At 43.7% G+C, this 26,452-nt stretch overlaps 1 long non-coding RNA gene across 1 annotated transcript in view; it reads left to right on the forward strand.

The window, feature by feature from the left end:
- The first annotated feature begins 2,253 nt into the window (after positions 1-2,253).
- The window catches only part of LOC138800885 (uncharacterized), a 48,321-nt gene continuing 24,122 nt past the window's right edge, over positions 2,254-26,452 (forward strand). Inside the window, exons 1-2 of the long non-coding RNA XR_011364535.1 lie at positions 2,254-2,674; positions 5,563-5,652. This is a non-coding gene — a long non-coding RNA (uncharacterized lncRNA). The remainder of the gene's footprint in view (positions 2,675-5,562; positions 5,653-26,452) is intronic.

The raw sequence follows: 26,452 nt of genomic DNA on the forward strand, positions 1-26,452 counted from the left end.
CTATTCTTACTCACCAAGTCCCCCTGAGTATTTTGAGCCACCTCCCGTCTTTCTAGCTGCTGCCGTTCCTGAGTTACAAGTTTTTCTAAAAGATGGTTACGGGAACGTCGTGATGCAGGAACTCCCTGCTTTTCATGACAGCCCCGGAATGTGATTTTGCGGCTAGGGTTTAAAGGGTTGTTGAGGCAAAACAAAAATAAAAAAAATGCAGGGCTGAGGGTGGTGTAAAACAGTATACTCACCTGGTCTGACCCTTGCAGCTTCTACGCTAATGCTTTTGTCCCAATCCCCAACTGGTCTCTGATTCTTCTAGGTTTCATGCCATCTTAACCCCACATCACCTATGCCACATGACCTGCTTGTCGGGACAGAATGGCACAAAGCTAGGAGAAAGCAGAGACCGGCAGGGGTTGGACAAGGTCAGTATTGTATGTTCATTGTTTTTACAACACCCCTAGCCATGGAATTTTCTTTTTCTGCCTAGACCTCTTTAGCGACCAGAGAAGTTTTAATGGTAATTGTAACATCTATGGTACTAACAATAATAGCTGCTTTGGTCGAACACTTATTGTTCATCTCTTAAAATTTGCCTGAAAAAAAAGCCTAGACCTCCAGGGATAATCAAAAATCTAATTTTATCTTAAAACATGACCTTCCATACCTTACCATCCTTGATGTGTTGTCGACTAAATAATCATACATTTCCATGAAGAAGCTCATCCAAAGTAAATTAATGCTACTTAAAGGGAACCTGTCAGGCAGGAGACTGGGGCAGAACCCACCCCCAGGAAATCACTGCGTAGTTAGCATAATGTGCACAAAGACGAGTGGTGGAGATTTCTTGGCATTGGGACCGGCATCTGGAGCATCACGGGGAGCAGAGAGTGAGAATCTGAAGTTTTATTAAGAAGTAGGGTGAGTTCTGCCCAGGTCTCCTGTCTGACATGTACCCTTTAATGGCCTTTATGGGGCCCCACTCAGCCTCCCTTTCCCAAATATTTCATACAGATATTTTCTGTAAAATTCCTTACTTAAAGGGGTTATCCAGGCTTAGAAAACGAGGCCCCTTTTTTTCAGAAACAGCACAACTCTTGTGCCCAGTTTGGGTGTGGTTTTACAACTCAGTTCCATTGAAGTAAATGGAGCTTAAAGCAGCACGGTTATGACCAGTGAACCTGCTGGTATGCCCAAGAAGTTCCTTACCTTATAAGTCGATTGCCATTAATAATTCCTTTCTTCTCCTCCGCATTCGGTTTATAGTCCCTAATTGCCCTTATGCTAATGGCCGGTTTAGGAGCATTTGGGGCATCTCCCAGCTGCCAGGAGCACCCGCTTAGACTGCCCAGCCTGCCTCCTCGTGGCCTGTCTACTATGCATATTCACATATGCATAGTGAGGCCTCTATTTACTGTACCTGTGCAGGGAAGATGTTCTGTCGGAGACGGGCTGCTTCCCGCGCATGCACGATTCAGCCTGGCCTTCTGACTCGCTCCCTAAGCACAATCCTGCAGCACAGTGGCGTAGCTACAGTGGTTGCAAGGGTTGCAGTTGCGACGCGGCCCGCCACTTCATTACCATACTAACTTGTTTTGAGCAGCAGCTTGCCTCTATAGGCCACACAGACCTGTGGACGCAAACTGCTGCTACACGGAGCCGGGTGGGGGCCTGAGGTCTCCGCCCCCGGGATGTCCGACACTCTGACAGGACGCTCCAGCCTCAGTCTGCAAGGCTGAGGACCTTCACCAGTCCCAGTCAGAGATCGCACATCCCACCCTCCTCTCCTCCACTGAAGCCTGAATCCAGGGGGCTGGTCATGTGCAGGTCTCACCACCTCACAAGCAGGGACGGAGGAAGCATCATGAGAGTGAGTGGGTCGGGGGCTGGGGGGCCTGTGTGTCTACAGCGTCAGGCTGTCAGGTCTGTCTGGGCTCCTGCACACAACCCTGACCAGGCTTCCTCCCCCTGACTGGAACAGACACACACAGGGGCAGGAGGTCACAGCTCCAGAGCATTATATATATATATATATATATATATATATATATATATATATATATATATATATATATATCAGCCACAACTACTACACAGCTGCTATGGAGTCAGCTCACAGAATGAACCCCCTTTCCCCTGTCCTCTCCAGTTCCCTCCCTGCTGCTGCACACAGGGACTCAGTACTTCAACCTGGGTGATGAATATAAGGACAGGACAGCAGTATATACTGACACTGCAAAGTGTAGTTGTCATACACATTACTGTAGTCCAGTAGCGAAATTAGAGGGGGGTAAAGGGGATTGGTCGCCCCCGGGCCCACCAAGGCTGGGGGCCCCCCCGGGCCGGTCCCCCCCAGTACACTTAAGGGCCGCAGAGGCCGGATGTTAATTAGGCTGCTCTGCCACTTTAAGGCTGCCCGGAAGTAGTGGCCGCTGCACTCAGGGCAGACACTGCAGCTTCCTGTCTGTGTGTCTGCTCACTCTATACCAGGGCAGAAGAGACACAGACAGGACCTCCTCACAGCCCGGGCCCCTCCCCCACTCCCTCACTACCTCCTCCGGCTGCTTCCTGCTCTCCTGGATGTCGGGACAGAAGAAGAGGAGGGGCCCAGAGTCCGACTGTGAGGAGAAAATCAGAGAACTGCACCACATGGCCCCCTCAGAGCTTCCCTGCAATTACAGTAAGTGCTGTGTGTCCTGGGTGCATGGGATGTGTGTGTCCTGGGTGCATGGGATGTGTGTGTCCTGGGTGCATGGGATGTGTGTGTCCTGGGTGCATGGGATGTGTGTGTGTGTGTGTGTGTGTGTGTCCCTGGGTGCATGGGATGTGTGTGTCCCTGGGTGCATGGGATGTGTGTGTCCCTGGGTGCATGGGATGTGTGTGTCCTGGGTGCATGAGATGTGTGTGTGTGTCCTGGGTGCATGGGATGTGTGTGTGTGTCCCTGGGTGTATGGGATGTGTGTGTCCTGGGTGCAAGGGATGTGTGTGTGTGTGTCCCTGGGTGTATGGGATGTGTGTGTGTCCTGGGTGCATGGGATGTGTGTGTGTGTCCTGGGTGCATGGGATGTGTGTGTGTGTCCTGGGTGCATGGGATGTGTGTGTGTGTCCTGGGTGCATGGGATGTGTGTGTGTGTCCTGGGTGCATGGGATGTGTGTGTGTCCTGGGTGCATGGGATGTGTGTGTGTGTCCTGGGTGCATGGGATGTGTGTGTGTCCTGGGTGCATGGGATGTGTGTGTCCCTGGGTGCATGGGATGTGTGTGTGTCCTGGGTGCATGAGATGTGTGTGTCCTGGGTGCATGGGATGTGTGTGTGTGTCCCTGGGTGTATGGGATGTGTGTGTCCTGGGTGCATGGGATGTGTGTGTGTGTGTCCCTGGGTGTATGGGATGTGTGTGGGTCCTGGGTGCATGAGATGTGTGTGTCCTGGGTGCATGGGATGTGTGTGTGTCCCTGGGTGTATGGGATGTGTGTGTGTCCTGGGTGCATGGGATGTGTGTGTGTCTTGGGTGCATGGGATGTGTGTGTGTCCTGGGTGCATGGGATGTGTGTGTGTCCTGGGTGCATGGGATGTGTGTGTGTCCTGGGTGCATGGGATGTGTGTGTGTCCTGGGTGCATGAGATGTGTGTGTCCTGGGTGCATGGGATGTGTGTGTGTGTCCCTGGGTGTATGGGATGTGTGTGTCCTGGGTGCATGGGATGTGTGTGTGTGTGTCCCTGGGTGTATGGGATGTGTGTGGGTCCTGGGTGCATGAGATGTGTGTGTCCTGGGTGCATGGGATGTGTGTGTGTGTGTGTCCCTGGGTGTATGGGATGTGTGTGGGTCCTGGGTGCATGGGATGTGTGTGGGTCCTGGGTGCATGGGATGTGTGTGTGTCCTGGGTGCATGGGATGTGTGTGTGTCCTGGGTGCATGGGATGTGTGTGTGTGTGTCCCTGGGTGTATGTAATGTGATGTAAGAAGAGATAAGTAAAACTTAGTGTTTAAGGCTATGTTCACACTACATACAGTAAGTTCCGTAGTAATCATGGCCGTTGTAACAATGGCCGTGATTTCTACGGAACTTATGTAGTACTGCCTTCTGAGGAATCCCGGCTGGAGTGTATACACATAGGTAGAGTTTATTTAGTAGTGTTCTCAAACCTGTGACAAAACTACAGTTCCCATCATTCCCTTCTGGCAGGAGATAGTGGGGATTGTAGTTTAGGAACAGCAGGAGGGTCACATGTTGGAGAATACTTTACTAAATAAACTGTACCCCTAAATGATTGCTTCCTAATAGTGGCTCCTGAGCTGTTACCAAACTAAAACTCTCATCATGTCCTGCCACCAGGGTACAATGGGAGTTGTAGTTTTGCCACTGGTAGGGAAACCATAATTTAGGAGGGAGGTTTATTTAGTATAGTGTTCTCTAACATGTGACCCTTAAGTCGCTACAAGACTAGAACTCCCATCATGTCCTGACATAATGGAGGTTGTAGTTAAGGAACAGCTGAGGAGACACTGGTTGGAAAACAATGATTTAGGAGGTCAGTAGTAAAGTACATTAGAGGGGACAGTGGTACAGTACATTAGAGGGGACAGTGGTACAGTACATTAGAGAGGACAGTGGTACAGTACATTAGAGAGGACAGTGGTACAGTACATTAGAGGGGACAGTGGTACAGTACATTAGAGGACAGTGGTACAGTACATTAGAGGGCACAGTGGTACAGTACATTAGAGGGGACAGTGGTACAGTACATTAGAGAGGACAGTGGTACAGTACATTAGAGAGGACAGTGGTACAGTACATTAGAGGGCACAGTGGTACAGTACATTAGAGGGCACAGTGGTACAGTACATTAGAGGGGACAGTGGTACAGTACATTAGAGGACAGTGATACAGTACAGCACATTAGAGGACAGTGGTACAGTACATTAGAGAGGACAGTGGTACAGTACATTAGAGAGGACAGTGGTACAGTACATTAGAGGACAGTGGTACAGTACATTAGAGAGGACAGTGGTACGGTACATTACAGGGGGCAGTGGTACAGTACATTGGAGGGCAGTAGTAATATAGTTTATTAGGTAGGCAGTGGCAAACTACATTGTGGGCACAGTATAATACGGGGACAGTGGCACTATTTAATATAAAAACAGTTCATAAGAGGCACAGTTTATACAGGGGGGCGGTGGTAAAGTTCATTAGGACAAAGGGGTACCATTTATTTAGCACAAAGGGGGGGGCTAACTGCAGATGGAGGCACAAAGTGGGGGCCCAACTAGTGTTGAGGGCATAAGGGGGCGGGGCTAACTACAGAGGGCAAAGAGAGGGAACACAACTACAGATGGGGCATGAAGAGGATGTCTTACTACAGGTGAGGACACAATGATGGATCCTAACTACAGATACAGGCATATAGAAGGGATCTAAGTATAGAGAGAAGCACAGAAAAGGAAAAATGACTACAGATTGGTCTTCAAAGAAGTCTCTGTTACTGTTTAAGGGCACTATGATGGAGAGTTTGTATAGAGGTGGTTAAAGGTGCTGTAAAAGTAAGGTTCTGAAGATGTTTGTCTGGCAGATACTGCTGTGATGATTTGTGGTTAGAAGAGTCTTCACAATGAAAAAGAAAAGGAAACCTGACCCACTCTCATCAGAGAAGACGTCACCTGTGAGTCACTGGATGTGTCTGCACTTTACTTACATCTCTATTTGTTTGGGGTCTACTGAGGTTCCCTATGGGTAACATAATAGGTTGGGGGCCCACTCAGACTCACTCGCCCCCCCTAGGCTGAACCCCTAGCTACACCCCTGCTGTAGTCCCTTCCCATCATAGTAATTAGTCTTTCATTACAATTTTTTGTTATATGGGGGTCACTTTATTGTAGGGCAAATTATACTCCCCCTCCCCCCTTCAAACTTGCAGTTTGTGATAGAACAGTGTGTGGCAGTGGCCTAAAACAAAGACACAACTTTTTTTTATGAAAGAAGAAATCACCTTGCATCCCCATTTTCTGAGTCCTGTAAATGTATTTTTCTGTGCACTGAGCAGTGTGAGGCGAAATTCCCACTGGATGTATCCACAGCGGATTTCACTCTGCAAGTTCACAGAGAAATCTGCTGCGGATACCTCCTCTGTCACTTCCAATGTGATTACATGTAAGTCCCGACGCCAGGATGATACATTACCGGTTCCATGATCCGGCCGCATCTGAGGCTCCCGGCTCCCAGAGGTCCCCCAATCAGTGACTGCGGCAGGGCAATGCACTGATTGGCTGCGCGGGACCGCCAGGAGCATCAGATGCGGCCGTATTGTAGAACAGGTAATGTATTATTCCTGTGGCAGAGGGTTAATGGAGTCGGGACCTACATACTCCCAGTGGGTATGTAATCACGTTGCAAGTGACAGAGGAGGTATCCGCAGTGGATTTCGCTGCAAACTCGCAGAGTGAAATCCGCTGCGGATACATCCAGTGTGAATTTAGCCTAAGGCTAAATTTTTGTGTGCTCATCTGTACTTATCGGTACTATTTTAGGGTAGAGGGGACTTTTTGGCCCCTGCTGCAGCATCAATGTTTTCAGTGTCCTCGGGGATGATGAAAACGTTGATTCTGCAGGATTGTTCTCACAAAGTGGGTCAGGAGGCCAGGCTAAATCGCGCATGCATGGGAAGCAGCCCATCTCCGAAAGGACATCTTCCCTGCACAGGTGCAGTAAATAGAGGCCTCACTATGCATATATAAATATGCATAGTGGGCAGGCCGGGAGGGGGCAGGCTGGGGGCCGCGGGGGTGCTCCCGGCGGCTGGAAGCCGGCCATTAGCATAGGGGCTATGACTTACTAACGCCAATTGACTTATAAGGTAAAGAACTTCTTGGGCATATCAGCAGGTTCACTGGCCAGAACCTGCTGATAGTGTCGCTTTAATTGCAAAAGCACACCCAAACTAAAGACAAAAGTTGTGCCGTTTCCAAAAAAAATGCTTCTAAAATTCTAAGCCTGGATATCCCCATTAATTAGATGCCATGGTAAGGAGCTATTGCTCCCTGTGCTTATGGGGGGGGATCTTTTTTCATACAGTATTGTACAAAGCATCCTATGGGGCAAAAAGTGTTTATGAGGCTTCAGCAATAACAAGTGGCATTGCCGTTAGGACTGGGACTATCACTAATGTGGATGTGCTTTGAATAGTCCTAAAACGTTTCAGACTGGGCTAGGAAATACTGGTTGCATACACCTGTTATACAACCACCAAACAGTTGCTATAGGGATAAGATTATCAACAGAAAATATATTTTGTATGAATGCATTGTTCAGTATGGGAAGCAGCCAAGGAGAGTATTTGCATTTGTTCAGGATTAAAGGTAGTATAAAAGTGACGCATATTTTCCTTCTGGCTTTTTTCCCTATGTTTTATGTTGTCTTAATATGGATAAGGCATTTGATATGCTAGTTAATACGAGACTATAACCACCTGGGACTGGAGAGATTAAAATGAAGAATGGCGCCTGATACAAGGTGAACATTTCAATTTCACATCCTTAAAGCCGTGAAACCTAAAGTTTTATCTATAAATCAATATTAATAATAAATCTTTTAATATATGTTGTTTCAGAAATTTCAGCAAACATAGCTTTCACAGTATACCGGACCATTGCATTCTATGTTACAGATGCTCTGTACTCACTGAAAAGCATGGACATAAACATATAGCCATGAAAGTTGTTGGAGCTTTCAGTTTTAGGCTATGTTCACACAACGTAACTTTTGGATTAAAGGGGTTTCCAGTGCTACAAAAACATGGCCGCTTTTGCCCCACTCTTGTCCCAAGTTCAGGTGTGGTTTGCAATTAAACTCCATTTACAGTACTTCAGTGGAACTGAGTTACAAACCCCACCCAATCTGGAGACAAGAGTGAGGCAAAAGTGGCCATGTTTTTGTAGTTCTGGAGAACCCCTTTATTCACGGCCGTTGTTGCCAATTTGCAACAATGGGCGTGATTAATACAAAACTTACGTTGTACTGCAGTCAGAAGGAATCCCGGCCGGAGTGTATACACATAGTATACACTCCGGCCGGGATCCCTAGCGGCCACACGAATAACTGACATTTCAGTTTTGTGCGGTGACTATTCAATGAACCCTGACAGTGCACACAATGGAGAGTGCGGCTTTAGCCGTACTCTCCATTGTGTTCAATGGTGAATTGGGATGCGGACGCACATGGATGCACCCGCATCCCAATTCAATAGACTCGAACTTTATCTGGCCAGTATTGCAGTACCGGCTAGAATAAGCTTAACTGACACCGGCCGTTCTGTAACATGGAGTGAGGTGTAAGGGAGGAAGTGAGCACAGCTGCACACACACATACACACAAAGATTCAGATTTCCTGTTGATGGTCTTCTCTCTAGTGATAAAGTAAATTTAGGCTGGGAGACAATGAGGGTTAAACCAGGATGTCAATCAGACTCAGGACCCTCTGTGAGGGTGGGACAGTGCACTAAGTGGCCAAGGAATGCCCCCAGAGCACCAGACTAACAGGCTAATTTCCATATTGGCTTTGGCTCTAACTACTAAAAGGAAATCTGCCAGCACCCGGACCCTACTGAGGTGCTGACAGTGTGCATTAAGTAATAGCATTATGTCTGTGCACTCAGTTTGTGGTGCTGGTTGAAATAATCTAAAGTTATATAGTGTTGTGTAAACCGCACACGACTCCAGAAAAGTTATGCTAACTAAGCCATCTTTTATTTTACTCTCAGGGCAAAAAAGGTTCAGGTACATGCACATCTTACATAGGTTAATTCACTCTCACATGTTTTTAGTATACCCCAGACAGGGACGTTTCGGTCATCCTGACCTTTCTCAACCGGGTATATAACTGTGGTGCACAATGAAGAAAGGTAAGAGATTGCTTGATAGAGAGTGTGGAAAGTGATGGTCCTGAGATGGCGGCCGGAGTCGGAGCCTGCCATCATAGGACCATCACTCTCCACACTCAGGCCTCATTCTCTATCAAGCAATCTCTTACCTTTCTTCATTGTGCACCACAGTTATATAATGAATATACCTACATTAACCCCCAAAAATATTCATAACAATGATTCAGTATAATGAATGCTTTATTAATGTACAACAACCCAAGATTCCATAAAATACATAAAAAGACAAATTAAAAACAGGAGTCACATGATTATATCTGAAAAAAACATGATTAATACAGTGGATGGGATAATAAAGCGCAAAAAAATTCTATTGCAAAGGCAGTCAACATTGTAATGTAGACAAGTAGCAGCAATTATACGGCAGCAATATAGTGTAAAATAAATGCTCAGATATATTAGATAACAACTGTATGTTGTTCATTATTACAAACAATACCTATAAATTGCACTACCCACTAGTAGCTACCACATATTGGACAGTTCTCATATTGCACATATCCCATCAAGCATAATATCCTGGGACAGGCCGCCGGCTGCTTAGCCAATCACAGGCCGAGACAGGCCGCCCACCGATCAGCGGCTGGCGGCCTGTCAGTGCAGAGAAGGCAGAGCTGCAGACACCGGGGAAGGTCTCTGAGGACACCTGAGAAAGCCCAAGGACACCGGGGATCATGGTAAGGTGAGTTAAAACCTTATTAATTTATACTAAAGGCAGCCCTCGATGTCCGATAGTCGGCCCGTTTAATTGCTCGGCGCTTGTTTACAGTTTCAACGTCAATGCCAGGAAAACCATTTTGTGCAAGGATTTTCTATTATGGTCCGATCACTCCTCCTCATTCAACACATCAAAAAGACAAATCTTCAGGGTGCAGGCCACAGAGCAGGTCGTGATTGTTGACAGAAGATCGATCATCTCAGAATTGCAGAAAAATAATGAACAATCCCAAATTACAAGCCGGAAACACAGGGTGCTATGGCATCAGTCATGTGCCACTTTACCCATTTTATAAAGTCTGCCTGGGGTCAAATAACATTGATATATTATATACAACAAGATTATTATTTGTAACAGGGAAACACATCAATGTGATTCAATCACAACAGCCCCCTCCTCTTCCAAGTCCTGTAATTTACTTTTAACAGCTAACAGAGTAGAGGACACTTTAGTACTAAGAAGGTGTAGAAATAAACCCTCTAAAGACCCCATATAAAAGGGTAATATAAAATATGTCACATAGGTTGAGGGAGCTATCCACCGCTTGTCTTAGCTGGAAATATCTATACAGTACACTACAGGGTACAGCATAAAATAAATTATTTAAAAACAACCCCAGTAAAAAGTTCAGCCATCTTTGTAATACCAAAATATTTCCAGAAACTGGGATCCGGAAGAGAATGCAGGTAGGAAAAAGTCAGGACTGTCCCAAACTCCAAGTTCCCCAATGATGCCAGGAAACAGGTAACAAATTTAGTATAAACCAATAGTGAAAGTGTAAAAAAAACCTTTGCAATACATCATATCAGAGAAATGTTGGTTCTTTTTCCTTATATGAAGTTTTTTTCCTCCCCTTTCTAAAAAAAACTTTCATTCACTCTGAAGAAACAGCTCCATCCCATCTTGTGTTTTTAACATGGACTAGCAACTCACTGAGAGATCCGATTACATGCTGCCCATACAATTCAATTATCATGCAGTAAGGACTGTATATGTATTGATAGCAATGTCCGTGCAGCCCATGCTTTTCAAATAAAAATAAATAAAGATTATACATACTAGTGACCTTCAGCTAATCACTGGCTCCGACTGCAGAAAATAAGGAATATACCTGGTACATTAACCATTCTATCCTACGATCTTTCTTTTTTAAATATTTAACCTCATCCATTCAGTCTGAACTAATGCAAAAAGATAGCAGCTGTTTTTAAGGATTTTTCAGCTAATTTACTGCAAGGACAATGTTACTGGTCTGTTACGTAAAAAAAAAATAAACTAAAAAAAAAAATTGTACCTGGCTGAACTACTTAACTATTACATTCAACAACCAGACCGAAAGCCAAAGACTAAACAGAACAGGATATCCATGTCTTCCCTAAGTGCGTTCGTTGACATATTGTAAATGAATATTAGCTGACGTGAACCATGGGTGAATGACTAACTTGGCAGGGACTGTGGTGGAAGCCTGCTCTGAAAATGACAAGTGATTATGTATTATTCCATATGGCAGATTCTTCTAGCTCCCTTTATAAAAGTGCATTGAAACAAATATACTCAGCAGTTTTTATAGGTCATAGAAAATGTCATTTTAGATAAACTATTCTACTGCTTCAATATATAAAAGAAAAGACAGGACTAATGATGGAAAAACCAGCATTATGCCATGGCTTACACTGTGCAGAATGGCAGCTAAAGCTGAATATGAAGATAATCATTAAACTTTTTGTAATAAGAAATAGAATTTTCATCTCTATTTACTTCCTTGTCTTTGGTCGTGCGGCCGTAAGCCGAGATGTAGTAATTATCTCTATTCGTATAGCACCAGTGTATTCCACAGCAATATACAATTAGGTAAATGACAAACAAGTAAAATAACAAGTAAAATAAATGACAAAATAAAAAATTATCAATGAGACAAAAGGAGAGAAATTCCAGCCTTCCAGCATTCCAGATCTTAAAATCCAAAAGTTTTGAAGGAGCCTTAAAGCGGTTCTCTAGAAAGAAAAAAAAAAGCAACTGGTATCAGAAAGTTATATAGATTTGTGAATTAGTTCTATTTGAAAATCTCAAGCCTTTCAGTACTTATTAGCTGCTGTATGTTCTGTAGGAAGTGTATTCTTTCCAGTCTGACACAGTACTCTCTGTTGCCATCTCTGTCCGTGACAGGAACTGTCCAGAGCAGTAGCAAATCCCCATAGAAAACCTCTCCTGCTTTCTGCAGTTCCTGTCATAGACAGAGGTGGCAGCAGAGAGCATACTTGGGAGGATCAATAGTGCCTCTGCTAGGCTGCTTAGACATGCTAAATGAAAGTGGAGTTGAGGACTTTGTGTACTTATTAAAGTTCTTTCTAAAGTCATAAAGGTTTTCTGTGACCTCTTTTCTTTGTGGCCTGTTCTCAGGATAGCCCGTGAATACATGGTTGGTGATGTGTGATCAGCAATTCACGCTGATCTAATGTTAGCCAGAGCCACTGTGCCAGCAACACACAGCAAACAGAGCTGGAAACAGATGTCTCTGTGCATTGTGTAGAGGCCCTGTTGGGTTATCACAGGTGAGCTCCCATTGAAGTGAATGGAAACTAAGCTGCTGTAAATCAGTACAGCCAGTACGTACTGTAATAGAACCATCTGCTTCCGGCTCTATTCACTACATATGCAGGAATTATACCTCTGGTGACCAATCCACTAATCTGAAACTGATGACTAAGGCTGGGCTCACACTACATCTTTCATATCTATTTTTTTTAATCCGTTTTTTTTTTTCCTCAAAAAATGGATGAAAAAAACAGATGTATTTGTGTGCATCCGTTTTTTCATTGACTTCCATTATAAAAAAAAAACAAAACAGATCAAAATGGATGCGTTTTTTTTTTAAAGGACACAAAAATGAGGTTCACTACGTTTTTATGTCCATGGAAAAAAATCGATCCATTTTGATCTGGAATGGAAGTCAATGGAAAAACAGATCAAAACGGATGCACACAAATATGCAAAAGAAGAACAAGGTGGAGCCTCATTTAAGAGTCTCAAAACACAGGACCAATCAGATATCCCTCCGGGAAGGACCCAGCCAAGGGTTGGCTCCTGCAGGGAAACAACCAAAACCACCATATTAAGTGGCCCTATAAGTCAATGTAATGACAAGGGAAAAACCAAGGCCGGGTATCCATCCACAGACAGCTGTTTCAGGGTGTTGCCCCTCATCAGTGTGGAGCAGGATTCTGGCTAGGTGGGAGCAATGCCTAGTAAAGCCATAGAAAAACAAATCGCTAATCTAAGGGAAACCAGCCAAACAATAACACTGCCTACAGCCGGTTAAAGCGCTCAATGCAGTGAAATCCTAGGTGCATTGCTCCCTGGCAAACGGTTCCATGGATTCATGTTTACCAGGGAGCAATGCACCTAGGATTTCACTGCATTGAGTGCTTTAACCTGCAGCCGGCAGTGTTATCGTTTGGCTGGACTCCCTGATATCAGCGATCTGTTTCTCGGATGCACACAAATGCATCCGTTTTCCATCCGTTTTTTTTTTTTTTTTTTTAGCAAAAACAGATTGCAAAAACGTAGTGTCAACCCAGCCTTATCATGAGTACAGGTCTTCAAGTAAAGAAAAAATCCCAGAAAACCCCATTCAGATAGTAAATATTATAAAATGTCATTAAAAAACTGAGTTGCTTTCAAGTGTCAAGCCAACCTTAAACATCCTACACGCCTAGCTATGTTGTCAAAATCATAAAGCCTATAAGCTGACTAGTCCACAGGCCATTCATAGCATCTGCTGCAAACAAGAGCACAGTCATATAACAATATGCAGTTCTTGAAACATGAATAAATTAGTTTCAAGACAAAAATAAAGTTAACCTAACATAGCACTAAAGGAAGACAGGAAATTCTGGATGTAAGATTTCAGTGTCATCTCCCAACCATGAGAAATGTTTGGTAGTTCTTTTCTTTTTGTAAACACATGCTGAGGTTTGTACATTACATTACAATGTACATTAGGTCACTTTCATGGCAAGTCATAGCAAGTATCTAGTGGTGGTATCCAGTATCCCAAACAGTTATTGAAGTAGTATGAGCTTGTCACCATTAACAAAGTGTACTGTATTGACTAGACACACATGCCCACATTATAACATCACTAAAGGCAACAGTGTCTAATGCATCCTGCTCTCCTTGATGCCTCCAGCATTGTTGACGGCCATCGTGAAATGACCAACATATATACTTTATTTTATTTACACAGTCATTAGCCATTGGCCATGCATAGTGATGTGTGGTGAGCGTCCGATGATCTTAGGTCAGGAGTCAGGACCAAAAGACACGATCAGTCAATGATTGTTTCTTTGGCCGATCATTGTCTTTATTACATGGAGCGATTATCCATAATATGGCTCCAATACCTTTTTCATGGACAAGAACGCTCTAAGTCGCATCATTATGGAACAGCTGCTGGAAACTGGAGGACCTCAAAAAGAGTGGCCTGCACTGTCTCCAGACCTGAATCCCATGGAAAACATATGGGATCAGCTGAGTTGCCATGTAGAGGCTCATAACTCTGTACCCCAGAACATTAGTGACCTGAGTGCCGCTCTTTATGTGGGATGCCATGCCTCAGCAGACAATAAGAAGACTTGCGAACAACATGAAACATTGTCGTCAAGCTGTAGTTGATGCTTAAGGGCACATGACAAGTTATTGAGACATTGACATTTTTTGTTGGGCCCTAACTACCACTGCTTTTTTGTTCAATACATTGTTTGAGGTAACGACCATTGCATGCTTCTACTTAAATGCCCTACTTTTATGATATAATATCACTGGAGCTGAAACTTTTTATGTTTTCCAAAAACTTCACAGTTTCATATATTTCCTTGCGTTGAGTAGTGCAATTAAAACAATGACTCCAATTTGAAGATACTTTGTGAATTTTTCTTGGCTTGTATCCCTGACCCTTGTTGGTGGGTGTAACCTGTGTTCCAAAAGACAAACATGTAAATGACATTTGGAAGAATAACAGAGACTGTGGCAGAGATTTGCATAATAGTCAGTCAATAATACAATGGTCATGTACCCAGTAAAAGGGAAGCACACGCAGATTATTGTCAAAGATCATTGTTTACCTGGTACATTTGGTTTATTATATAACTATTAAGGGAACAAACTAGAAAATAAAACTTGTTTTTTTGTAATGGAAATGGTATAAACTTACTTCTATGGTAACCTTTATACCAAACTCAATTGCCCCTGATCCCTACAAGAAATCCTATGGTACTAGTGCTAAATAGAAAAACATAAGAAACCTCTTATGCTTACCTCTCCATGCTCCCCTTCCCAATCTGGTAGATCGGCGCTTGTTTACTAAGCCTATCACACAGCTAGATTATCATTTAGCGAGGACTGCACGGACATTGTTAGCAATGTCCATGCAGCCCTTGCCATAAACTGTTATACATTACCTTTCCATGCTTTTGGTCTTTTCCTTCCTTCTGCTTTCACTCCCGGTGCCACAGCTGCAGCTTCAATTAGCCTGTTTGAGCTGAGAGGTTGCTGAGAAGCTGCAGCAGCGGTGCCGGGAAGAGAGCAGAAGGCAAGAGAAGACCGGGAGCATGGAAAGGTAATGTATAATAGTTTATTCAATCGTTAGCCATTGGCCGCACACGTAATGATGTGTAGTCTGCGGCCACTGATTTTAGGTATGGACCTTAAGGCTATGTTCACACTACGTAACATTGCCTACATCTCTATGGGATCCCGGCCGGAGCGTATACATATCGTATATGCTCCGGCCAGGATCCCGTGCGGTGCCGCAAATAACTGACATGTCAGTTTTCTGCGGCTGCATTTCAATGAATTGCGGCCGTAGGAAACCCTGTCAGTTCACACAATAAAGCAAGCGGCTCCGGCTGCTTGCTTCATTGTGTGCTGTGTGAAGTTCTGATGCAGTTGAGTGCTGATGCGCCCGCATCATAACACTGCGTCCGGAAAGATCTACCAGCCGGGATGATTCGGGCAGAGACCGGCCGTTCCGTGACCCGGCCGGGGTCATGGAACGGCCGGTCTCTTCCCCCGTGTGAACATAGCCTAAGACCCAATCAGCCAATGATCGTTGTCATTGGTTAATCACTGTCTCTATTACATGGAGCGATAATCGGCCGATTATCTCTCCATGTAATAGCGTCCTTAGTGATGCAGAGGAGAGGAACAGGAAGACATGCAGAATCAAACTGGTAAATATACTGGAGTCTGGTCTAGGGTTTGAAACTTGTTTTGTCTGGCCTGAGGTGTGATCAACAAGGGGTCTGGTCTGAGTTCTGAGTTAAAGGCTGACTTCTGTGGTGTTATAATTTTAAGGTCTGGAGACACTCAAAAGTAATACCCTCATCATAGGATTACAGGATATGATTTTTCTAAAAGTGATAACGCTGCTTTAAAAACAAGGAAGGTATCTTCAGTACTCTATCAGGATATAACAAAATAGGTAATATAAGACATATGAGACATGAGAAAGAGAAATACAATGCTGAATACTGTAGGCTGCTCTTACCAACCCCCACTCTTGGTGTATGAAGCAATACAAAAATGTCAATATTTGGTCATAATTACCAACAATAAGAGACACCATTTACTCACTCATGCACTTATGAACCGGCTATTTACTATGACTCACCATCTCACTATTGTGAATCAGTGACTTCCACTGACATTTTCACTTCATATGGCTGTTACTGTTAGACATTTTTAGATTTTGTAGCACAAAGGGCAGCAGGATGCAGGAGATCACGTAACACACATTTCAATGAATTTAAAGGGTTTGTATGAAATTAATACAGTTTGCTCTTTCCCACAACCAGTGCCACTCTTGTCCACAGTTTATGCTTGCAATTGAAGATTAGCTACGCTCAGGTGTAGCTGCCTTTTAGTAACTGTAAATCCGAGATTGCTGCGTGTGATTAGCGGTGGCTGCTGCTTGGATACAACCTATTGTATAGCCTATGGCTGTATCCATATTTTCCAAGACTCCCTAGCCCTGCATTCAAGTTTAGCAGCCCGAGCCCATCAAATGCCGCAAATGCCGAAGGTGCTCAAAGTTTGCTTAACTCTGCTAATTTCTTCATGGCACACCCTGTGTAGTGTCCAGATGGATGCCTGTTATATTACGTGTACAGATAATGAGCCAGACAAAGACAGAGGAAATGCAACTCAGTTCTTTACTTGGAAAATTAGCAAATAATTCTTCCAGAGAAAAGGAGGAACAGTCACTTTTATACCCACATTTCAAACTATAGCAAAGAACTGTTAGTTCACACAATGGAAAGTGCTACTCCGGACGCACTTTCCATTGTATGCTATGGTGAATTGGGATGCAGGCACACACAGATGCGCCTGCATCCCAATTCAGCACAAATGAAGTTCAGTACTACAGTACCGGCTGGGATGATCTTCACTGACACCGGCCGTTCTGTGACATGGCGTGTAAACCCGGCCTAAGGGTGAAGGTCATTGGTAAATCTGTAGCTTTCAGTCACAAAGTCTCTAGACCTGGCCTGAAGCCCTTAAAGGTCCTCGATGTGTTATGGGGTTCCTGCATAGCTTTCCTCCACAGAATTTACCCCTGTGAATGGACTAAGACACAATGCTTTGGAATGTAGAATGTATTCTTTGTGGGAGTTCATGTACCCCAAGCATTCCTAGGTAAAACTCTATGATGTTGGCCACAAAAGTAACATATTGCAATGTACTCTTCTCTGTGGTGAGCCACTAAAGTAAACTGAGCTGGAGAGGCTGCGCTCTGTTACTACTGCTGCATCCTCTGACTATTACATCTCTGTGTTGTTCAATGAACTAATGCAATCCAATTAGCTCCCTTAGCCAGTACAAAGGGAGTAACAGTATAAAGTAGCATAATAAACAGTACAAAACATCAAAACACATTTGCAATAAAGGCAATAGTCTGACGACCAATACCATTATCCCCCAGTCACATGTAGTGGGACACTGCAGCAAGACAGTGGATTCAACAAATGCAGAATATAGGGTCATGAGGTATTACAGCTGTTATACAGTGGTGAAATGAAGACGCTTTTCTGACATTTTTATGAGCCAGTAAGCCGTAATTAAATTATTAGCAATAAGTAGAACACTATTATGGTCTGGTAGTAAAATGTAAGATGGAAGAACAGAATAAGAGAAATATGTGAAGTGTTAGGGAGGTGTATGACATAATGTCTTGATTATTATGTATTGTTTTAGACCAGAAAGTTATCCACAACTCACATCGTCTATGTCAAGAATTAACTGCCCCCCTTTAGTTTTCATTGAACAAATTATCACGGAAAAACTCCATTAAAGTGAATGTACCATCAGGTACATTTGCTTTAACCTGACCCACGGATAGATCGGCACCGGTGCAGGGAAGCCGATTACCATGTACGGCGCCGTTCTATCCACGGGTATCGGGCCGGGCCTGAAGCCCAATATGACGTGGCTCCTTTAGAATCAATGGAGTTGCATCATAGAGGGGCGGGGATTCCTCCCACCTCCAGTGCTTCAGTTTTAGATTTTAGTGGAAATGATTTCTAAACGGGTAGGACTTGTGGATGGTACAAATGGTTAACATGCAAAAAGAAAAATTACATAGAGAGTCAGAAAACATTCTGCTAAAATATCCAAGAGGATTAACACTGGACTCCTCTCTACGATCAGCTACAATGACTTTTCGTGTCTCTGTAAGGCTATGTTCACACAACGTTTAACAGCGTCCGTTGCATGTCTGTTGCCTTCATCCTCAGCAACATTGCCGTGTTGTTAGTTGTGCCCAGTAAGCCATTAGGAGCACTAGGGGAGTGGCTCCCTCCATTAATAGTCATTGTCCCTGACTGGCGCACCCCCTCTGACTATCAATGGAGGGGGTGGCCCAGATTGGTGCTTGGAGGGCTGGTAGCCCCGCCCCCAGTGCTCCTAACTGCTTACTGGGCAAAACTAACAGCACGGGAAGGGTGCTGAGAATAAAGGTAAGAGATATACCTTCATCTTCAGCACTCTGTGCCCACTAGGGAGCTGTCAGCAGGTTAGATTTGTCTAACCTGCTGATAGTTCCCCTTTAAGACCAGGACCCCTTTTTTGTGCCAAGCTCAGTGAGTGGATGAGTGAGAAATATAACATACACTTACCTCCCTGGCTCTCACATGCTGCCATCTATACTCCGCCATTCCCACTGAGCCATTCAGCATCTGTGGCAGTGCCCTGGGTATATGAAAATGGGTCTTGAGCACTTGACGATGATAAAAGGATTGTCTGTGATTTAATTTTTAAATTTTTATTTTTTTGCTTATGTTTGTTTATGCTTACGCTTTATGGCTGCGTTCACACTACGTATATTTCAGTCAGTATATGTATATTTCAGTCAGTATTGCAACCAAAACGAGGAGTGGATTAAAAACACAGAAAGGATCTGCTCACACAATGTTGAAATTGAGTGGATGGCCGCCATTTAATGGCAAATATTTGCTGTTATTTTAAAACAACGGCTGTTATATTGAAATAATGGCCGTTATTTACTGTTATATGGCGGCCATCCACTCAATTTCATCATTGTGTGAACAGAGCCTTTCTGTGTTTTTAATCCACTCCTGGTTTTGGTTGCAATGCTGACTGAAATATACTGACTGAAGTATACGTAGTGTGAACGCAGCCCCCAATAGTATAGATTTTTTTTATTGATATGTTTATATTTTTTATTCTGTGTTTCTGAGTCTATCCTTCACTTGAAAGGGGTAAGCTACAATACCAGGCACAAAATACAATGTAAATGTTGAGGTGCTTTACCCACATTATCACACATAACAGTCTACAAATTCTATGGGATAATGTAGCTAGAAAAGGACAAAATACTTTTTCATCGGAATTTAGAGATTTACAAACCAGGGCAGCGAAATGTAAAAATAACACAATGGAACAAGTTGGGAGGTACACTTATGATCTGGCTGTAAATTTTCTTTATACGTTTTAAATTGAATCCATTTGGTTAAAAGTGGGAAAGTTACAGGAAACCTGACACAGTGTACTATGTCCTGTTGGTTTACATATTTAAATCAGAGAAAATATTCTGAAATGTTGTTCTGATAACAGATTTTTTTTTTTAAATCCACGGCTTCCATATAAAGAATTTTTTTCTTTTCAAATTCTTTAAATACAACTTTATCAGATGAACCGAAAAAAGAGAGAAGGCCACATAATTAAATACATAATTGCTGCTTGGAAAGAAAATCACATTCTTTTGAGGGGAAAAAAAATTGAGGCGGCTGTGGAATGTGATATTATACAAATTCATTGACTGAGCATTGTTCTTTTGCCTTAAATTTTTGGATTTCTTCAAACACTACTATGTAGGATTGGCTACTGGATGGTGCAATGAGCAAGAGATTATTTTTTTATTTAGTAAAAAATATATACTTTTTTAAAACAAAAATCACTAGCCACACATCAGAGAATAGCTAAGTGAGGTAACATCTGGAGACTGGAAATTCTGGATGCTGGTCACTTTTGAACACAAATGTGAGCTCAGCCATTTAAATATGGCGTCTTTAGCAGTGGGACTGCAGCACATAGAGGAGACAAGATTATAGTCCATTCGACCAAAGTAAATGTACCCATTTCTGTCTGCCTTCCATACATTGATGATTTGATGTATGAAATCTGAAATGCATATGGATTACAGAATAGGGTCAAGAAATGTAAAGTCAGTCTTGAGTTCAAGGAGTATTCCTACTACAGAAAGTTTTCCCATATCTACAGAATAGGAAACAACTAGTGGATTAGTGGGGTCTGACTGCAGGGATTGCCACCACTCCCAAGAACAGAGGTGTTCCCAACAGTTGGACCCTCATTATTCTTCTAGATATCGTCTATCCTGTGGATTGGGTATAACTTTGATTAACAAGAATGGCCCTTTAAGTTTTATTTTTCTAACCAGTGGTTTTATCAGTGACAACTAAGCAGGTCTGTAGCCTTCAAAAGGGACTGGACTTCTACTCTCAAATACCACTATGGTTAATGTCAGACATAAAATTATTGGATACTTAAAGGCGTTATCCGGATAGGGAAAACATTATCTATATCATTGCAAGTATATACTGTGTATAAAATAAAGAAGCAATACTTACCTCTCCATGCTTCCTCGGTGCCCTCCTACAGGTCTCCGCTCTGTCCCCGGAGATGATCTTGGCTCCACTTCCAAGAGCGCCTTTGTCGAGGGAGCTGTCCAGCAGTGGCCAGTGATCGTCTGCCACAAGTCCGTCTTGGAAGTGGGAGCAGGATCATCTCCGGCAGACAACGGAGACCCATAGGAGGACAATGAATGAGCACTGAGAGGTAAATATAGCTTCTTTATTGTTTTATATATGCTTGAAGTGCTTTTTCTAATGGTTTTTCTGTTTGGTTTGTCTATTAGCCATTCTGACATTTCTTTTTTTTTAGTAAATACGTCAGAAATGTGCTATGCTATTCCTCTGTTTTTTTCTCCTGGAAAAGTCTGAATAAACTTACTTTTAGATATTACCATTCATCTTGTCAATAGGAAATGTTGCTGCATATTCTGACACAGTGTTCACTGAGTAGTAGACAGAGTATGCTTGGAAATGCTCACTCAACAATGGAAATGGTACCATCCAGTTAGGTGGCAAGAAGAAAACAATTTTGCCAGCAAGCCATAAGAAGTTCAATTTGCTGCTTGCCTCAAGCCATTTAATGAACACAGCAAACATACAGTATGAAAGAAGGTGCTCTGGTCAGATGAGACCAAAGTTGAAGTTATTGACCAAAAGCCAATGTGTGGGTAAAAACTATAAAATTGCACATTACCCTGACCACACCATCCCCACTGTGAAACATGGTGGATACAGTATCATGGTGTGGGGATGCATTTCTTCAGCAGGAACAGGGAAGCTGGTCAGAGTTAATGGGAAGTTGGATGGAGACAATCCTTGAGGAAAACCTTCCTGCAGAACAACATCCCCCTTAGCATCCAGCCAGAACTACAATGGTATGTGTTAGAACGGCCCAGTCAAAGTCCAGACCTAAATCCCATTGATAATTTGTGTAAGACTTGAATTGCTGTTTACAGACGCTCTTCATAAATTTATCAATGAAAAAAAGCGTATTTTTCGTTTTGTAGGTGCCCTCCTACAGGTCTCCGATCTGTCCCCGGAGACGATCTTGGCTCCACTTCCAAGAGCGCCTTTGTCACGGGAGCGCCTTTCGTTTTGTGAATAAATATTCGCATCTGGCCACTTTCCACCCAGTACGCCAGGGGGGCGGGGAGGGGGTGTGTAGGGGGCGCAACGGGGGCGCAGACTCAGAGTTCACTTAATTCATCATCTTTTCCGCCAGAAAATAGACAGGAAACCTAGTCCAGCTCTGAGCTGGCGTAGGTATCCTGGCGCGCACACTGATGCGCCTCTGCATAAATCTTCGAACTGTTAGAGCTGTGGGGACATTTTTAAGTCCGGCGCAGAAAACGCTGGACTTAATAAATGTCCCCCTATGAGTGTAACATGGAAAAAGGTGGAAAAGTTCAAGATCATACTTTTCCCAGGCACTGTGTACCTGATGTACATTAGAGAGTGAATCAGAATGCAATACCAACCCCAAAAAAGAGAAAAAAAAATGTTAAAGAGTCACTGTCATTAAAAATAACTTTTGGCATTGTAAAGGATATTGATCACAATGGGTCTCACTTCTACTAATTCCGACATTGTAGCCTCATTACTATAATATGCCTGCTGGGCTCTTCCCCCAGCTATTTATCCTGATTGCGGTGGATCTTAGCAGTAAGGCCCTTTTCCATCAATAACTTTTGAAACGCCCGATGACATGTCACGTCCGTCTAAGAAATAAAAAAATCATTACTGCAGGCAGGGGGTGGGGGGAAAAATATTTTTAAAAAAGTCATAGTCAACTGTCCCGCTGCCCGCACAGAGCTGCATTCTGCCCCATGACCCCATCAGCTACGACATGACCCGGCTGATAGATGTCCCGCTCAGCAAATCACAGACTGGGGTGGAAAACTGCTGCAGTTACCTATTAGGGTATGTGCACACTATGGAACCCGAGGGGGCCACCCGCCGTGGATTCTGTAGCTTTCCCTTGCATGTATCTCTACCTGTGCCATAGACTCCATTCTATGCACAGGCAGATTCCCGCCATCCGCCTGAAGCATGAACAGGTTCATCCATTGGGCGGATGGCGAAATCTGCCTGTGCATAGAATGGAGTCTATGGCACAGGGGGAGATGCACACGGCCGTGAGTGAGGGCAAGCTGTGGAATCTGCAGCAGCTGATCCACCCGGATTCCTCAGTGTGCACATACCCTAAGACTGGGGTTACACTGCGTTTTTTCCAATCATTTTTTTACAAACTTTTTTGCAGAGTTTGCATTTGTGTGCATCCATTTTGATCCGTTTTACCATTGACTTTCATTATAAAAAATAAAAAATATAAAAAATAAATCAAAACACATCTGTTTTTTAGCATACACAGAATTGTGGTTGACCACGTTCTTGGATGTATTTTGATCAGTTCTGTGATCCAATTTTTTTTATAATGGAAGTCAATGGAAAACAGATCAAAATGAATGCACACAAATGCATCTGTTTTTTCATCCTTTTTTTTGCTTAAACTGATGAAGAATAAAACAGGTTGCAAAAACACAGTGTGAACCCAGCCTAACTAGCAACACTAAAAATATTTTTTTTTAGAAATTGTTTATAGATATGTATATATAAACAGCCATCATAACCTACACAGAAATATTTTCCGAAGAACAGCTAGCCTATGGGTATTTTCACGCATGATTTATCACATATAGCCTATACAAAATGTCCTTGCTTTGCTTAATCATTTATTTCTGTGAAAACCTGTCTACATTCCTTGGGGAGATAAGTATTATTTAGGAATGTAATCCGTCTTGAAATGCGATTCAGACTGGTTAGCTATCCTTAAGGACAGCAGCACAAAGGTTTGGTCTGTTTTGGAAGATCACATGCTGAGTATAAAGCACATGGGGACACAGAAAGACACAGGCCAAGCTTCACCATACATGTTAGATCAGGGGACCCCAAACTACGGCCCGCGGGCCGCATGCGCCCCCCCTGAGGCCATTTATCCGGCCCCCGCCACACTTCCGGAAGAGAAAACTCTTTCATTGGTGGTCAGTGAGAAGACTGCTCTCACTGACCACCAATAAAAGAGCTACCCCTTCCGGATCACGCCAGCCCCTGCAACGCATCCACACTGCCGCAGACATCCCCGCTGGAGGGATCCCCCAGCAGGTGCAGCAACGTCATCACTGCCCCTGCCTGGGACCACAGATCCCAGAGCAGTGTGAGATGTCGGCCCTGCCGCCTGCCTCCTCCGCGCCGCACGGACCACCAACCCCCCGCCCCGGATGTAACCTGGAAATGATCTCTGAGGGATCCTCCGGCAGGGGCAGTGATGACGTCGCTGCACCTGCTGGGGGATCCCTCCGGCGACTGACCGGCTGAAGAGGAGAGAAAAGGCACTATTAGGTGAGTATAATTTTTTTCTTTTGTAGCAATGCAGGGGGGGGGGGCATTATAACTATATGGGGGACATTGCCGAGGGACAATATAACTATATGGGGGACATTGCAGGGGGACAATATAACTATATGGGGGACACTGCAGGGGGACAATATAAATAACTATATGGGGGACATTGCAGAGGGACAATATAACTATATGGGGGACACTGCAGGGGGACAATATAACTATATGGGGGACATTATAACTATATGGGGGACACTGCAGGGGGACAATATTACTATATGGGCGACACTGCAGGGGGACAATATAACTATATGGGCGACATTGCAGGGGGACATTATTACTATATGGGAGACATTGCAGGGGGACAATATTACTATATAGAGAGCACAACAGGGAGCATTATTACTATATGGGGACAATGCAGGGACACATTATTAGTATATGGGGTGAGGGGGCTGGTTGAGGGTGTGAAGGGGGAGTTAGGGGAGGCTGGTTGAGGGGGGGAGTGAGGGGTTGAGTGGGGGCTGGGTGAGGGGTGGAAAGAAAGAGGGATGCTTTTACTTTTGTGGGGGGGGGGGGGGTTGTGGCATTTTGCATTGGGATTTGATTATAGTTTGTTTTTTTTATAGTCCGGCCCTTCGACGGTCTTAGGGACAGTGAACCATCAACTTGTACTCCCACCACCTCAATTAAAGTGAGATCACTGTATCTGTCATTAAAAATAACTTTTGACATGTTATCAGTCAAAAGGTGTTGATTGCAGTGACTCTCACTGCAGAGACCCACTGCGATCAAGAGATATAACTGAAGACTGAGCATGACATCTGTGCAACCCACTTCCTGCCAGCTCGCTAATTCTGACAGCTTAGCCTTATTATAGTTCATGAGGCAAAATTTCCGGAATTAGCTAATGGCTTGGCCGTGGATCACATGGCCAAAGCACTGCTTTCCCGGCTATATACTTTGACAACATGTCAAAAGTTATCTTTTAATGACTCTTTAACCCCCTAAGGACCAATAATGTACTGGTACGCCAGTAGGTCCAGAAGCTCTATGAAGCAAGCTCAAGAGAGGAGGTGCCGATCATTGCAACTACAGTCTAACACTTACCTCCGTGCAGCTCACAGGCAGGCTCTATGTGAAGATCGCAGATAACACTGATCAATGCTATGCAATGGCATAGCATTGAAAGGTGTTAGGAATGTAATGAATGAATGTTATAGTCCCCTAGGGGGACTTAAAAAGTCCCATTTTTTTTTAAAAAGGTTTTGAAAAATATGACAAAGCCCCTACCCCAATAAAAGTTTAAACCACCCCCTTTCCCATTTTATATATAAAACACATAAAAATAAACATATTATATATCTAAGCGTGCATAATAGTCCGATCTAATAAAATATAACAATAGTGTTCCCATATGGTGAACAGTGTAAACGGAAAAAGCAGAAAAGTGCCAGAATTGCTAATTTTATATATCAGAAAAAAATAATAAAGAGTGATTAAAATGTCCCATCTACATGAATATGGTACCAACAAAAACTAGAGATTGTGGCACAAAAAATTAAGACCCCAAACAGCCCTGTAGGTTGACATACAAAAGCGCTATGGCTCTCAGAAGATGAGGAGGGAAAAGACAAAAACACAAAAAGTAAAATTGGCCTGGTTTTTAAGGCCAAAAATCCACTCTGTCCTTAAAGGGTTAAACACTTAATCACCTGGAGTATTTTCCAGATGACGATGTCCTAACTGGTGGGAAACCCATGATGATAATAGGTGTCTTTGGCAATGCACTGACATGAGGAGTTGCAATATAACAGGTAACTGAGTCTGTTATTTTGTTATCCCCTATCTATAGAATAGGGCATTACAAGCTGATCACTTATGTCTTACAACTGAGACTCCCACATATCCAAAGAACAGGGAAGCAATTGTCCTGCAATAAACGGAGCATTCAATACGACTATGCGTGTACTGTGGCAAGTTCTCCATTCAGGCTATGTTCATACAATGTAAGAAACCGGCCGTTCCGTGACCCGTATGGGTCACAGAACGGCCGGTCTCTGAAAAGATCATCCCGACCGGTACTGCAGTAGCAGCCGGATGATCTTTAGTGCCACAGATTTCTGATGCGGACGCATCCATGCGCGCCCGCATCAGAACTCCCCACAGCACAAAATGGAGCGTGTCGCCATAGCCGCTCGCTAAACAGTGCACACTGACAGGGTTTTCTGCAACTGCTAT

The sequence above is a fragment of the Dendropsophus ebraccatus genome, chromosome 9, assembly GCF_027789765.1.
Source record: "Dendropsophus ebraccatus isolate aDenEbr1 chromosome 9, aDenEbr1.pat, whole genome shotgun sequence".
Classification (NCBI taxonomy): Eukaryota; Metazoa; Chordata; class Amphibia; order Anura; family Hylidae; genus Dendropsophus; species Dendropsophus ebraccatus.